The sequence below is a fragment of the Ovis aries genome, chromosome 5, assembly GCF_016772045.2.
Source record: "Ovis aries strain OAR_USU_Benz2616 breed Rambouillet chromosome 5, ARS-UI_Ramb_v3.0, whole genome shotgun sequence".
NCBI lineage: Eukaryota > Metazoa > Chordata > Mammalia > Artiodactyla > Bovidae > Ovis > Ovis aries.
Window position 1 is genome coordinate 101,023,877 of NC_056058.1, and position 16,011 is coordinate 101,039,887.

Here is a 16,011-nt window from a genome sequence, read left to right on the forward strand (position 1 = left end):
GTACAACAAAGTGATTCATACACATGACCTTATTAACAAAACAGAAGCAGACTGATAGGCTTAGAAAACAAACTTATGGTTACCAAAGGGGAAACATGAGGGGAGGGATAAACTGGGAGTTTGGGATACATACATACTAGTATATATACAATATATAATCCACAAAGACCTACAGGTATAGCACACGGAGCTCTGCTCAGCATTCAGTAGTAACCTACATGGAAAACAACCTGAAAAAGAAGGCTATATGTATATGTATAATCAAAATCACTTTTAAAAATTCCTAAAAATTGTTATAGGAGCTTCCCTGATATCTCAGTTGGTAAAGAATCTGCCTGCAATGCAGGAGACTCCAGTTTGATTCCTGGGTCAGGAAGATCCCCTGCAGAAGGGACAGGGTACCCACTCCAGTATTCTTGGGCTTCTTTTGTGCCTAAGCTGGTAAAGAATCTGCCTGCAATGTGGGAGACCTGGGTTCATAGTTTTTTTTGTTTGTTTCTCTTGATCGTTTTGCGGCCCTGGATTGAATCTGGCCAGTTCCCTTTCTTGAGGGGTTAAATCCATGCCCAACCTCATATCAAAGCTTCATCCTACATCACCCATTTTTAGGTTGGGCATCCGGGTGTGTTTCAGGTAACAGCTGTGTTTGGCGGAGGCCTGTTCCAGGGGCTGAAACATCTGTGTCGGCGTTTTCTTTGTAATCATGTGGGGCAGAACTCTGGTTTGTCTGTGTGCTGTGGATTGGAGGAAAGTGTGGCTGGGCTGCCCAACAGTAAAGAGATGCCACGCTGATCTCCTTGTCACTGCTGCTCAGGCTGGTCCTGGGCTTCCAGTCTCCTTTGCTGCTGTATGAATTACCGTCATCATCAGTAAACTGCGCACCCCCGCTTCACGCCATCCCTCAAGGGTCTGGTGGGCTTCAGCCACCACGGTCATGGCCTGGTCAGCCATTCTGCTCACAGCATCAGTCGATTTGTAAGATTTAGGCTTTATTTTGATGGCAGTACACAACACGATGAATGAATCAGATGAATCAAAGGATAAACTCTTGTAACTCCAGACAAGAGAAGACTGCTCAGCACAGCCACATGGCAGTCGCACCTCGGACAGGGTAATGGCAAGCTGGAGCTGCAGCAGGCAGCTTATGCGTGCGTAATTTTGTTTTTATTTTCATTACTCTAGGAGCTGGGTCAAGAAAGATCTTGCTGCAATTTATGTCAAAGAGTGTTCTGCCTATGTACAGCTTATTTTCTGTTCTGTATTTGATTTTCACCTCAAGAGTAAAGCTTCCTGAGTAAACCACATTTTAATAAGTATTGGAATTCTAAGAACAATTTTTAATTCCACTTCATTTGTAGCTGCCTAAACTTGGGCCACAATTCTAACAAAATATGGGAATACTGCCATAGTAAAGGAAATTTAAGAGACAAGGGAAGGCAAATGAATTTTCATCTCTTCAAAAGTACTTACAATTTTCTTAACAACAAAATAAATGATCAAATTTCATTTTCTGGTTGGCAATAAGCAGTCTCTAGTTTTGTTTTGTTTTTAATGTACTTACACCAGTGGACAGGATGGAGAAACCAGAAATAAAGCCATGTGTATGCAGTCAGCTAGTCTTCCAGAAAGGTACCTAGAAAATAAAATGGAAATAGTCTCTTCAATAAATGATATTAGTAAAACTAGATACTCACCTGCAAAAAATAAAATTGAACCCTTGTCTTAAAACATACACAAAAATTAACTCATTAGTTAACGACTTAAATATAAGCATACAACTTCTAGAGGAAAGCATAGAACTCTGAGAGGAAAACCTAGGGGAAAACTTCCTTGACATTGGTCTAACAGCGATACTTTGAATTTGACATCACAGCAAAGGCAACGAAAGCAAAAAACAAGTAGAACTGCATCAAACTAACAGTAAAGGAAACATTCAACAAAGTGAAAAGATAAAGTACAGAGCTGCAGAAGACTTTTGTAAACCATGCTGAGCTTCCCTTGTAGCTCAGTTGGTAAAGAATCTGCCTGTAATCCAGGAGACCTGGGTTTGATCCCTGGATCAGGAAGATCCCCTGGAAAAAGGAGTGGCAACCCACTCCAGTATTCTTGCCTGGAGAATGCCATGGGCAGAGGAGCCTGGTGGGCTACAGTCCATAGGGTCATAAGAGTTGGACACGACTTAGCGACTAAACCACCACTTGGTGACCTTTACTCTTTGTAAACCATATATCTGTTAAGAGGCTACTATCCGATATTAGCCTCTTAACAGATATATGGTTTAACAGTAGAAACAGTGTCAGACTTTATTTTTGGGGGCTCCAAAATCACTGCAGATGGTGACTGTAGCCATGAAATTAAAAGACGCTTACTCCTTGGAAGATATGACCAACCTAGATAGTATATTCAAAAGCAGAGACATTACTTTGCCAACTAAGGTCCGCCTAGTCAAGGCTATGGTTTTCCTGTGGTCATGTATGGATGTGAGAGTTGGACTGTGAAGAAGGCTGAGTGCCGAAGAATTGGTGCGTTTGAACTGTGGTGTTGGAGAAGACTCTTGAGAGTCCCTTGGACTGCAAGGAGATCCAACCAGTCCATTCTGAAGGAGATCAGCCCTGGGATTTCTTTGGAAGGAATGATGCTAAAGCTGAAACTCCAGTACTTTGGCCACCTCATGCAAAGAGTTGACTCACTGGAAAAGACTCTGATGCTGGGGGAGATTGAGGGCAGGAGGAGAAGGGGACGACCCAGGATGAGATGGCTGGATGGCATCACAGACTCGATGGACGTGAGTCTGCGTGAACTCCAGGAGATGGTGATGGACAGGGAGGCCTGGCGTGCTGCGATTCATGGGGTCGCAAAGAGTTGGACATGCCTGAGTGACTGAACTGAACTGATATATATATATATATATATATAGCTCAATAGCAAAATAAATAGAACTGTTCAGTAGGCAAGGGACCTGAATAAACATTTCTCTAAAGAAGACCTCCATCGCCAAGGCATGGAAGCAACCTAAATGCCATCAGTAGAAGAGTGGGTAAAGAAGGTATGATACATACATACAGTGGAATATTATTCAGTCATAAAAAGAAAGGAAATTGGGTCATTTGTAGAAATCCAGAGAGACCTAGAGAGGGTTATACAGATTGAAGTAAGTCAGAAAGAGAAAAATATTGTACATGAATGCATATATGTAGAATCTAGGAAAATGGTCTAATCGATCCTGTTTGCAAAGCAGAAATAGAGACATTGATATAGAGAACAAGTGTATGGCTATCAGGATATCAAGGGGAGAAGGGAGAGGGAGGAATTGGGAGACTGGGATTGATGCATATACTCTATCGATACTATGTATAAAATGGATAACTAATGGGAACCTAGTTGCACAGGAAACTCTACTTAATGCAGGTGGTAACTTGAATGGGAAGGAAGTCCAGAAGGGAGGGGATATATTTATATGTATGCCGATTTATTTTGATTACAGTAGGAAGGCGATGGCACCCCACTCCAGTACTCTTGCCTGGAGAATCCCATGGACGGAGGAGCGTGGTGGGCTGCAGTCCATGGGATTGTGAAGAGTCAGACATGACTGAGCGACTTCACTGTCACTTTTCACTTTCATGCATTGGAGATGGAAATGGCAACCCACTCCAGTGTTCTTGCCTGGAGAATCCCAGGGACAGGGGAGCCTGGTGGGCTGACGTCTATGGGGTCGCACAGAGGTGGACATGACTGAAGTGACTTAGCAGCAGCAGCAGCAGGAACTAACACTGCATTGTAAACCAACTATACCTCAATCAAAATTAATCTAACAAAGACATATAAGTGCTTTCAGCTCAGTTCAGTTCAGTCGCTCAGTACAAGTACTTTACAGATACATAAAAAGATGCTTAACGTCACTAATCATGAGGGCAATGCAAATCAAACCACAATGAGATATGACCTCACACCTGTTAGGATAGAGATTAATAAAAACAAGATAACACATGTTTGTGAGAATGTGAATAAAAGAGTATGCTTCTGCACTATTGGTAGAAACGTAAATTGATGCAGTCAGTGGAAAACAGTGCAGAGTTTCCTTGAAACGTTAAAGAACAGAACTGGTGTGCATGCTAAGTCACTCAGTCATGTCCAGCTCTGTGCGACCCCATGGACTGTAGCCCACCAGGCTCCTCTGCCCGTGGGATTCTCTAGGCAAGAGTACTGGAGTGGGTTGCCATGCTCTCCTCCAGGGGATCTTCCTATCCCAGGGAATGAACCCATGTCTCTTACATCTCCTGCGTTGGCAGGCGGATTCTTTACCACTAATGCCAACTTGGAAACCCCAGAACTAGCGTAAGATGCTGCAATTCACTTCTGGATGTATAGCCAAAGAAAGGAAGGTCAGCATTTCTGAGAGAGATCTGCATTCTCATTTTCATTGTGCTTTATTCACAGTAGCTAAGATTTGGAAATAACCTGTGTCTGTAGATTTGTAAATGGATAAAGAAAATGTGATACACACATACAAATAAAATGGAATATTATTCAACCTTAAAAAGGAAATCCTGCCACTTGTGACAGCATGGATATACTCGGTGGACATTATATTAAGTAAAATAAGTCAGACACAGAAAGACAAATACTGCATGTTGTTGTTCAGTTGCTCAGTCGACACTCTTCGTGACCCCTTGACTGCAGCCTGCCAGGCTTCCCTACCCTTTGCCATCTCCCAGAGCATAATCTCACACATATGGAATCTAAAAAAGTCAAACTCATAGTGACAGAATAAAATGTTGTTTTCTAGTAGCCAGGGAAATGGGAAGATAATGGCAAAGGGGAACAAATATTCAGTTAAAAGATGAGTAAGTCCTGGAGACCTAATGTACAGAATGATGACAATATTTATTAATAATAATTGCAACTTTCTAAGAGTAGATCTCAAATGTTCTCAACATATACAATCAAAAGTAACTAGGTGAGGTAATGGTTATGCTACTTCGTTTGATTGTGTTAATAATTTTACAATGTATATATATATCAAAACATGTTGCATACCTTAACAATATATAATTTCTATTTGTCAAATGTTCTTCAGTAAAACTAGAAAAATATTGCTCACTCAAAATATGCTTTGTTTAATATAAAATTCCTAAATGAAAATTTTCAAATTTGCAATTGAATACGTTATTCTAGATCACTTTCTCCTTTAGTTTAAACTATCCTTTCTAATGAGTATTGAAATATTAAACAGCCTTTCCTTAATGAAAAAATATGAAAACAAAGTTCTCAATGAACAAAAGCATATTCACTTGGCTTCCCGTGTCCAGGCTGGGAAATGGCAGGGGTTAGGCATGCTGGATGGCAGTAGCAATATCAATACCTAATTCTTTTCAGGGCATTGGTTGTTGAATAGGAAAAGAACAAGAGATTTTACAGGGGAGATCTTTTTTATGATTTTAAGCAATTCTAGCACAGCTGGAATTCCAGAATGACAAACAGGATCTGGAGTGACTTTGAAGCCAGATCTACGTAGTCAAATTAACCATAGAATCACTTAAGGTGCTTTATTCAGTGAATAATTATGGTGTAGAGAAAGGGCTATGGTGATAGAGTAATTCAGGTTTTAAAGTATACATATTTTCACTAAGATTTTTCATTATTAAATTTTCTGGGTTGACAAGCCATTTCTCTAATTACTTGAGTAGTTCAGTATGATTCTTTTCTTTGTTTGTTTGTTTGTTTTCTTGTATGGTCTGCTGGTATAAAGACATGTAGAAGCAGGGTACCATGAATTTATTTGGTGGGAGCCAGAGGTGGGGGGAATTATTCTCCCCAAACACAAGGGTAAAGCATGAAGCCTGGAGCAGTGAGTTTCCCTAAACTAATTTATCAACTTCCAAGTGTTTCCTCCTGGCTATACCTGAGCAAAGCTCTAATGACACGGCTCGTATAATACATTTGTTTTTTTGTGCTTTTGTTTTATTAGAATGAGACTATCTGTAGCCTTCACACATTAAACTTTATTTTAATCTTTGTAAGAATTTTATACTTTATTATAATCTTATTTTTGTTTTTATACTTATTTTTATGAATCATTAAGAATCATATAACCTGTGAAATAGACTCCCGTGTATTTTTGGCCTGAAGCAGCAGATGATTAAGGAGGATGGCTTACTATAAAGAACATTAAAATAAGAGTTAGAAAACTAGTGATTATCCCCAGTTCTTTCAGAGATAGTTTGGGCTTCATGATTTAGGTCTTATAGATTCAATTTCACCTTATATAAAGTGAGGATTCATGACTAAACCATTTCTAAATCATCAGCATTAATATAATATAAACCAGTGAGCCCTCCCCTGTTTCCATACATCACTCTTGGGGCTCAACTGGGAAACTTTAACAAGAGTATATTCCATCCGTCCCTTTAAATTCTGGTTATTGGGCAGTGTGGGGAACAGAAGAGGTGTAGGTCCTAATCCCAAAACTTATGAATGGGTTTTGTTACAAGGAAAAATGGAGAATTATAGGTAGAACTAAGATTGCTGATCAGTTAGCTAATAAAACAGGAGAGTTATCCTGCATTATCTGGGAGGCCCCAGTCTAATCTCATGAGCTCTTAAAAGTAGAAGAGAGCAACCAAAGAGTGGGTCATAGAGACGATGCTAGAAAAGGGAGCAATGCCACGCATGAGAGCTAGCCAAGTAACGTAGAAACTCTTTAGTTAACCAACACCAACTCAGTTATTTGATGAACAAAAGTTGCACATTTCCTCTTATCTTACCATTTTCATTGTTTATTTATCAGCTGATGTGTTTTAGATTTCAGAGACCTTAGACTCTTCTATACTTAAAGAGTATGCTTCAGCCCTCATGCAAAATTAAGAGGCTAGTGTATATTGACATGTTTTAAATTAAAACGGAATTAACTTCTGTTTTCAAATAAAAGACTGGGTTGCAATTTATTGTGATCGCACAAGGACATAAATGTAAATTGTGTCACGATATAATGACATGTATTAGCAGATATTGGGGTATACAGAAGGGTGGTTCAGTTTATTCTCTGGTCAAGAAAAGTATTCCCTGAAATAGCTATATAAAATGAAATATCTAAAGCATAAGAAATTCATGATGCCAAGAATTTAAAGATTATACAATTTATTGCACAATTACAGTAATATTATGTTATTTGCTTTTATTTACTTAAAATAACTTACTCAATTTCTGCCATCTTCAAATACTCTGGCAGGCCCTGAAAATATGGAAATGAGTGAGACACAATCCCTCACATCCCCTCATGATCTAATTGCCACAGAATAGCAGCAATCAAATGTGTGTCTCTTACCTTCACAATTCTACATTCCATTGTATGTTCCTTCCCTTGCATGGGGGAAAGTTGCAAATACTTATGTCAATAACAAATGATACATTGATTTCCTGCATATTTTATTATTTACAGTTTCTTAGTCTTCTCTGGTGCTCAGAGGGCATCGGACATTTTTGGCAGGGCCTTTCTGCACTATTTTAGCCAGGTCACTCATCACTGGTACTGTAATGCCTGAACAGAAGCAGAGTGCTCTCTTTGCAGCTGGTTTTTTTCAGGTGTGCTCTTTATAGCAACCCTAATGGGCAGATAGTTCACTGCGTCTCTTGCTGTTGGCATATGGCATCCAGGAGGACAAGGCAGTCCAGACAGCCCATCAGATTAACCATGTAATAGACCCAGAAGCTGCTTTAAAGCTGTAAAACAAAATTGCTTATGGAGTCTGCCAGCACGCCAGATGCTGCTATTGGAAGAAATATCTTCCAGCGCTGAGCATCTGGGTCTCCTGGTTGCCAGGAAAAAAAAAGAGAGAGAGAGAGAAATAGAATTGGCAATTCACTATCAATGAGGTTTCTTTTGGAATATAAGAATTTTTATATTTTTTAAAATGTCAAATGCATTATGTTGCAACAAAGGTTAAAATTGGCTATTTCACGTGTATGCCACTATTAACACACATCCTCCATACAGTCCTTAGGCAGCTGGTTGGTTATTATCTAAATAAATCAGAACAATGAGAATCTTGAGTTTGAATGTGAATTTTCAGTCTGTTTCCAATATGCTTATTTTATTGATATTTTGCATAATAACCTTCTTGCCAGCTGAATATAAATTTTATATTTAAACAAGGTAAGAAATAATGTTTCATATTAGTACACACTAGTTTGTTTCCTGACTGCCAATTATATAATTGAATATTATAACTAAGATATAACTCTCAAATGTCAGTCAACTGTTTTTCAGTGGAATTGCTTTTCTATGCCAAATAAACAGTGGATTTGACTAATTTAATTTAAAGTCAATTAGATTTAGTTTTTTAAGCCCAAGCACAAGGTGAGTCATTCCTTGTCAGTTATATAATGGATCTATATTGCCTAAACTTTGGTAAAAATTACCTAATATATTTAATTTTAAAAAATTGATATATGACATTTAAAAATAAGACAATTGTGTTAAATCATAAACACTCACGTTTTACTTGACCTGCATGATCTTTTCTGCACTGCTCAAAGTAAATTTATTGAATATGAGAGATTACCTCAAATTTATAATTTTCTATGTTCCAACATTTAAAACTCTTACAAACAGTGATGCTCCAAACCCATTTATTCTCCAGTTTTGCATAGTGGTTAATTACACAGTCTAACTTTTCCAGAAATTTAGTAGTTTAAAATATTTTTAAATTCAAATACCTGCTTTTCTCCTAGAAGTACATTTAGTAGCCACTTCCTGTAAACGTGAATATATTACAAGTTTCAGTTGTTAATATGCTATACCTCTGTATTAATGAAACTATGATAGTTTGGGAGTTAAACTGTGCAGAGTTGGATTATAAACATATCTCAAAGACATTATAGGTTTGGTTCCAGACCATCACAACTAAGCAAGTATTTTAACAAACTGAATAGAGTGAATGTTTTGATTCCCCAGTTCCAATAAAAGTTGTTTACACTATACTGTAGACTAATAAGTGTGCAATAGCATGTCTAAAAAACAATGTATATACCTTAATTAAAACTATGTTTTATTGTTTAAAAAATGCTAACGGTTAGCTGAAACTTCAAAAAGTTGTAATGTTTTTGCTGGTGGAGGGTCTTGCCACAATGATGATAACTGCTGACTGATCAGGATTGTGGTTGCTGAAGTTTGGGGTAGCTGTGGCAATTTCTTAAAATAAGACAATAGTGAAATTTGCTACATTGATCGACTCTTCCTTTCAGGAAAATTTTCTCTGTAGCCTGTAATGCTGTTTGATAACATTTTACCCACAGTAGAATTTCTTTGAAAATTGGAGTCAATCCTCTCAAACTCTGCCACTGCGTTATCAGCTAAGTTTATGTAATATTCTCAGTCCTTTGTTATTTTAACAATCTTCACAGCATCTTCACCAGGGGTAGGTTCCATTTCAGGGAATCACTTTCCTTGCTCAGCTGTCAGAAGCCACTTCTCGTCTCTTCAGGTTTTATCAGGAGATTGCAGCAATTCAGTCACATGTTCAAGCTCCACTTCTAATTCTGGTTCTTATGCTGTTTTCCCCATATCTGTAGGTGAAGTCCCAAATGACTCAAAATCATTCATGAGGGTTGGAATCAACTCCTTCTAAACTCCTATTAAGGTTGATATTTAACCTCATCCCAAGACTCATAAATGTTCTTAATGGCATCTAGAGTGGTGAATACTTTCTAGAAGGTTTTCAGTTTACTTTTTTCCAGATCCATTAGTGAAGTAAACATGTACAGCAGCTATAGTTTTATGAAATGTAGCTCTTAAAGAATAAGACTTGAATGTTGAAATTATCCTTTGATCCACAAGCTACAAAATGGATGTAGGGTGAGGAGCCATGAAAACAACTTGAACCTCATTGACCAGATCCAACAGTGCTCTTAAAGGCGGTCAGACATGTCATCGATGAGCAGTAATATTTCGAAAGGAGTCTTCTTACTGAGAAGAATCAATCAGTAACAACACTGGGGTTAAAATATTTACTAAGCCATATGATAAGTAGACATGCTGTCATCCGGACTCTGCTGTTCTCTTTATTGAGTATAGGCAGGGTCAGTCAGTCAGTTCAATCGCTCAGTCATGTCCCACTCTTTGCAACCCCATGGACCGCAGCATGCCAGGCCTCCCTGACCATTACCAACTCCTGGAGTTTACTCAAACTCACGTCCGAGTCGGTGATGCCATCCAGCCATCTCATCCTCTGTTATCCCCTTCTCCCACCTTCAATCTTCCTCAGCATCAGGGTCTCTTCCAGTGAGTCAGCTCTTCGAATCAGGTGCCCAAAGTATTGGAGTTTCAGCTTCAGCATCAGTCCTTCCAGTGAATATTCAGAAAGGGTCTATGTAGGCAGGGTCGATATAGTATAATCTTTAAAGATCCCAGGATTTTAAAAATGGTGAATGAGCATCAGATTCAACTTTAAGTCACCAGTTTCATTAGCCCCTAACAGGAAAGTCAGGCTGTCCTCTGAAGTTTTGAAGCAAGGCATTGACTCCTCTTCTCCAGCTATGAAAGTCCTAGCTGGCAGCTTCTTCCAAGACAATGCTATATTTTGTGCATTGAAAATCTGATGTTTTGGGTAGCCACCATTATTCATTATCTTAACTAGATCTTCTGGATAACTTGTTGCAAATCCTGCATTAGTACTTGCTGCTTCGACTTGTACTTTGATGTTAGGTGCAGGTTTGAAGTTAGGGCCTTATTCTGGATTAAGCTTTGACTTAAAGGAATGTTGTGGTTGGATTGACCTATCCGGACCACCAAAACTTGATATGAGCCATAGGGCTGCTTCACTTTCTTAGTATTCATGTGTTCACTAGAGCAGCACTTTTCATTTCTTTCAAGAACTTTTCCTTTGCATTCATAACTTGACACAAGAGGTCTAGTTTTCTGCCTTTCTAGGCTTTCGACATATCTTCCTTGCTAAACTTAATCACTTCTAACTTTTGATTTAGAGTTAGAGACTCGAGGCTCTTCCTTTCACTTGATCACTTACAAGCTATTGTAGGGTTCTTAACTGACCTAAGTTAAATAGAGTTGTGTCTCAAGGAAGAAGAAGGCCTGTTGAGGAGAAGTATCTCTTGGGAAGGTAGTACAATAGGGAGAAATGCTCAAAGTCCATAACCTTGCACGCAGTGTATTCTAGATTGTTTAATTAAAAAAAAAAGCATATATTTATATAGCATTAATATAATAATTATAGATGGTTTTACACACTGAATTTCAGAAATACCAGCTCCATTCGTTTGTCTGTTTACTTACCGACTAACCTTTCTTGTATTCCTTCCGTGTCAGGAGCACTGTGCTAGAAGTGCATATATATGGCCTGTGGCATCATGAAGTCTGGGTGGGACAGTAATGAGTATATGCACAGTCCCCCAGAATAGTGCAAAAGGACCGCAGAAGAAGGCGTGGAAACCTGAAGGCACAAAGGGAAAGTGATGAATACTGGCTAAATGAATTAAGAAAAGCTCTCCAGAAGACTAGAATTGTGAAATAAAATTATAGATAATGAAAAGTATGCCAGGTAGTTAGAGGGCATATTCAATGTAGAAGGTCAGCCCAACAGAGAGAGAAATCATCCAAGTGACTGTAAGGGGAAAAGTGAAAGTGAAGTCCCTCAGTCGTGTCTGACTCTGCGACCCCATGGACGGTAGCCTACCAGGCTCCTCTGTCCATGGGATTTTCCAGGCAATAGTACTGGAGTGGATTGCCATTTCCTTCTCCAGGGGATCTTCCCGACCCAGGGATGGAACTCAGGTCTCCCGCATTGTAAACAGACGCTTTACCGTCTGAGCCACCAGGGAAGTCCGTAAGGGGAAAAGAACACCAACAAGCATTCAGGATTTGAGTGATGAGAGTAGTAATGAGGCCTAGGGATCAAACTGGAGAGTTCAGAAGGGCTGACTACAAAGGCCCTCATAGACCATGCCCCTGAGTTATCCCACTAATATCCTCCTAGAGAAAATGGACTTCCACTTGACATTTTAGAACAAAGAGAAACAATCAAACATGCCTGGTGAGGAGGATTACTATCTTGACAATTCGAAAATAGATTAGATTAGATTAAGTAGAGAAGCTAGATAAGAAGGCAGATAGCAAGGACATCATCTGGGAAGATATTTCACTAGTCATTATTTCAACAGCACTGTAGGTGTGTGCCTGTTTATGTGTATATGTTTGTGTCCATTTTATGTTAATTTTATAAATAAAAATATAATTCTTTAATTTATGTAAATATTTAACTTTTTGTTAACATTACATATGAGGGTAATATTTATGTTGTTTTATATAGCATGTGTTTTATACATGCAATATTATATATAATATTGTATTCTGGATAAAAAGAATGAGATATTTTTCTGTAGTGGTACAAGGAAAACATAAAGTTATAGTATTGAATATTATATATATATATATAGTATTATATATAATTATACTATATATATATATAAAGCAAAGGTCAAATGAGCATCAAGTTTTGAATTTTGAAGTGATCTTGTTTGACTGGTCCAAGGCATAGCATCATAAGAAAGACTATGATAAAAAAAGATGTTTACAAAAAGAAGGAAGAATCAAAATAGCTTGAACAAGTAATATGATAAAAAAGGGGGGGAACCCACAGATTTCTTAATATCTGGCAAGTGTAAGTACATTTGAAAACTGAATATAGAGGCAAACGTGTGTATTATTAGAAATTTACCTAGTACCTAACCTGACTACTCGGAGAAGGCAACCGCAACCCACTCCAGTACTCTTGCCTGGAAAATCCCATGGATGGAGGAGCCTGGTGGGCTGCAGTCCATGGGGTCGCAAAGTCGGACACGACTGAGCGACTTCACTTTCACTTTTCACTTCTATGTATTGGAGAAGGAAATGGCAACCCACTCCAGTGTTCTTGCCTGGAAAATCCCATGGACGGAGGAGCCCGGTAGGCTGCAGTCCATGGGGTCGGACGTGGCTGAGCGACTTCACTTTCACTTTTCACTTTCATGCATTGGAGAAGGAAATGGCAACCCACTCCAGTGTTCTTGCCTGGAGAATCCCAGGGACGGGGGACCCTGGTGGGCTGCTGTCTGTGGGGTTGTACAGAGTCGGACACGACTGAAGTGACTTAGCAGTAGCAGCAGCAACCTGACTACTTGGCTAAGTTTCTTTCTTTCAGATGTAGTAAAGCATATCTCTATTAATTTTTTGTTTTCATTTTGCTTTGATTATGCTCATGACTTAATGACTTGTTCCATGATTTGTTCTTTCTTCTTTTAAAGATGGTTGGGCATTGGCACCCCACTCCAGTACTCTTGCCTGGAAAATCCCATGGACGGAGGAGCCCGATAGGCTGTAGTCCATGGGGTCGGATGCGGCTGAGCGACTTCACTTTCACTTTTCACTTTCATGCATTGGAGAAGGAAATGGCAACCTACTCCAGTGTTCTTGCCTGGAGAATCCCAGGGACGGGGGAGCCTGGTGGGCTGCCATCCATGGGGTCTCACAGAGTCGGACACGACTGAAGTGACTTAGCAGCAGCAGTGCTGAAACCTGCTGTCATTTACTTAGAATCCTTTGAATCCTTAGCATCCTCTCAGGGAGCCACTGTTGTAAGAATTATAGGGATGCATGTTATTATTTCCATCTTTCACATGAAAACATGAAAACTTAAGAGAACGCAAGAGATGAGCCAAAAGTCATAGTCTCCTGGGGCAACCAAGTCAGAGTTTACGCCAGTATCAATCTGATTCTAGACCAGTGTTCTTTTCACTACACAGTGTTAAGTGGTTTAAATCAAATTGAATTAGGTGTGCGATCATAAATTTTCATGGCAGAAGTTGGTCTGTTAACTACATCCATATTCACTAAAGAAAAGCTTGATATGGCTGTTTAAATTGTTAGATTTTAGGTTTGGGGTTGAAAGCTCTTCTGACATAAATTTAATCTGCTAGATTAGAGTAATAGATCTCATATACAGAGGTGAAGTGATTAATGTAATTTTTCTTGGCTGTAGCAAGACTTTTTTTTTTTTTAGAACGGTAAATGCCTTTATTGCATGAGCTAACCATATTCAAAAGCAGAGACATTACTTTGCGGACTAAGATCCATCTAGTCAAGGCTATGGTTTTTCCAGTAGTCGTGTATGGATGTGAGGGTTGGACTGTGAAGAAGGCTGAGCGCCGAAGAATTGATGCTTTTGAACTGTGATGTTGGAGAAGACTCTTGAGAGTCCCTTAGACTGCAAGGAGATCCAACCAGTCCATTCTGAAGGAGACCAGCCCTGGGATTTCTTTGGAAGGAATGATGCTGAAGCTGAAACTCCAGTACTTTGGTCACCTCATGTGAAGAGCTGACTCATTGGAAAAGACTCTGATGCTGGGAGGGATTGAGGGCAGGAGGAGAAGGGGACCACAGGGGATGAGATGGCTGGATGGCATCACCCACTCGATGGACGTGAGTCTGAGTGCACTCCGGGAGTTGGTGATGGACAGGGAGGCCTGGCGTGCTGCGATTCACGGGGTCCCAAAGAGTCGGACACGACTGAGCGACTTAACTGAATTGAAGACAGGAGGGAAGGGGGTTTCTTGGCCTTTTGGCCCTTGATCTTCCTCAGCCAGAACTCCAGCTCCTCCTCTAACACGTGGCCCTGTGCTGGGCCACGCCTGCCTGGTCTTGGAGCGATGCAGGCAAGAAGCTTGCAGGGCTGAAGCCGCTCCCCTGGAAGACTGCTAATTGTGGCATTCTTTTTCCTTTCAAGGTATTTCTTCTGCATTTTCTTTGATCGTTTCTTGTTAAAAATCTCTTCCTCTTCGGGAGTCAGCCTGGCCTCCTCCTTGGCCCCCAGAGGTAGCGCAGGGGGCCACTGTCCCTATGGTGTGCTGTCAACCAGCAGAAAGCACTTCTTCACCAGGCTCCTAGAAGGGACCTGCCCATTGTTAGATGCGCTACAGACAACATCCATGATCCTCATCCGGCGCGTACAGCTCTGGGAGCCCAGGAGAAGTTCCCCACGTCCAGCCTCAAGGCCAGGCACTTGCTGCTCCTGCACATTGACTGTGTATATGCGGTGGGGGCCAATGTTTGGTTGGCAGCGAGGAGTCCCCGTTCATATTTTTTGGTTGGGCTTTCTTTTGCCTCTGGGTTTCTGAGGCTTGTGCCATTTGTCCTGAAAGATGGCCCATTGCTCAGCACTGGCTGGAAAGAGCTGTATCAAGACTTTTATACCACATTCCTTATATATCAATAAGTTTGTTAATAGACCACTTGAATCACTGAACTTGTTAGCCAAAAAGCCCTATTAACTAGTATCTTTCTTAAGAAGAGTGAATGAGAACGCAATTGGATGGATGCAAGAACAAAGAAAAAACTTTGTGATAGCAGGAAATATATGAGCTTTTAAGGAAGCTTCAAATGACAATTAGAATTTTTTACTATTATGGTGAATTTGCAATGTTGTGTTAGCTTCAGATGTACAGCAAAGTGGTTCCCTCATATATGTGTGTTGCCCCATCGTTTTTCAGACTCCTTTCCCATAGGTTATTGCAGAATGTTGAGTAGACTTCCTTGTCCTGTAGAGTAGGTCCTTGTTGATTGTCTGTTTCATACATAGCAGTGTGAATTTGTGAATTTCGAACTCCTTACCTATCTTTCCACTTTGGCAACCATAAGTGTGTTTGCAAAGTCTATGAGTCAGTTTCTATTTTGAAAGTTAGTTCATTTGTGTCTTTTTTTTTTTTAATTTGTAGATTCCAAATACAAATGATACCATATGATATTTATCTTTCTGATTTTTTATTTAGTGTGATAATCTCTAGGGCTATCCATGTTGCTGCAAATGGCATTCTTTCTTTCTTCCTCATGGCTGAGTAATATCCTATTGCATTATCCATCTCTCTGTCATTGGACAAGCAGGCCTCTTCCATGTCTTGGCTATTGTAAATAGTGCTGCAGTGAGTATCAGGGTGCATGTACGTTTTCCAATATGGATTTCTCTGGAT

At 39.8% G+C, this 16,011-nt stretch overlaps 1 pseudogene; it reads right to left on the bottom strand.

The window, feature by feature from the left end:
• Positions 1–810: 810 nt before the first annotated feature.
• LOC114114975 (small ribosomal subunit protein eS8-like) overlaps positions 811–16,011 on the bottom strand; it is a 67,939-nt pseudogene continuing 52,738 nt past the window's right edge.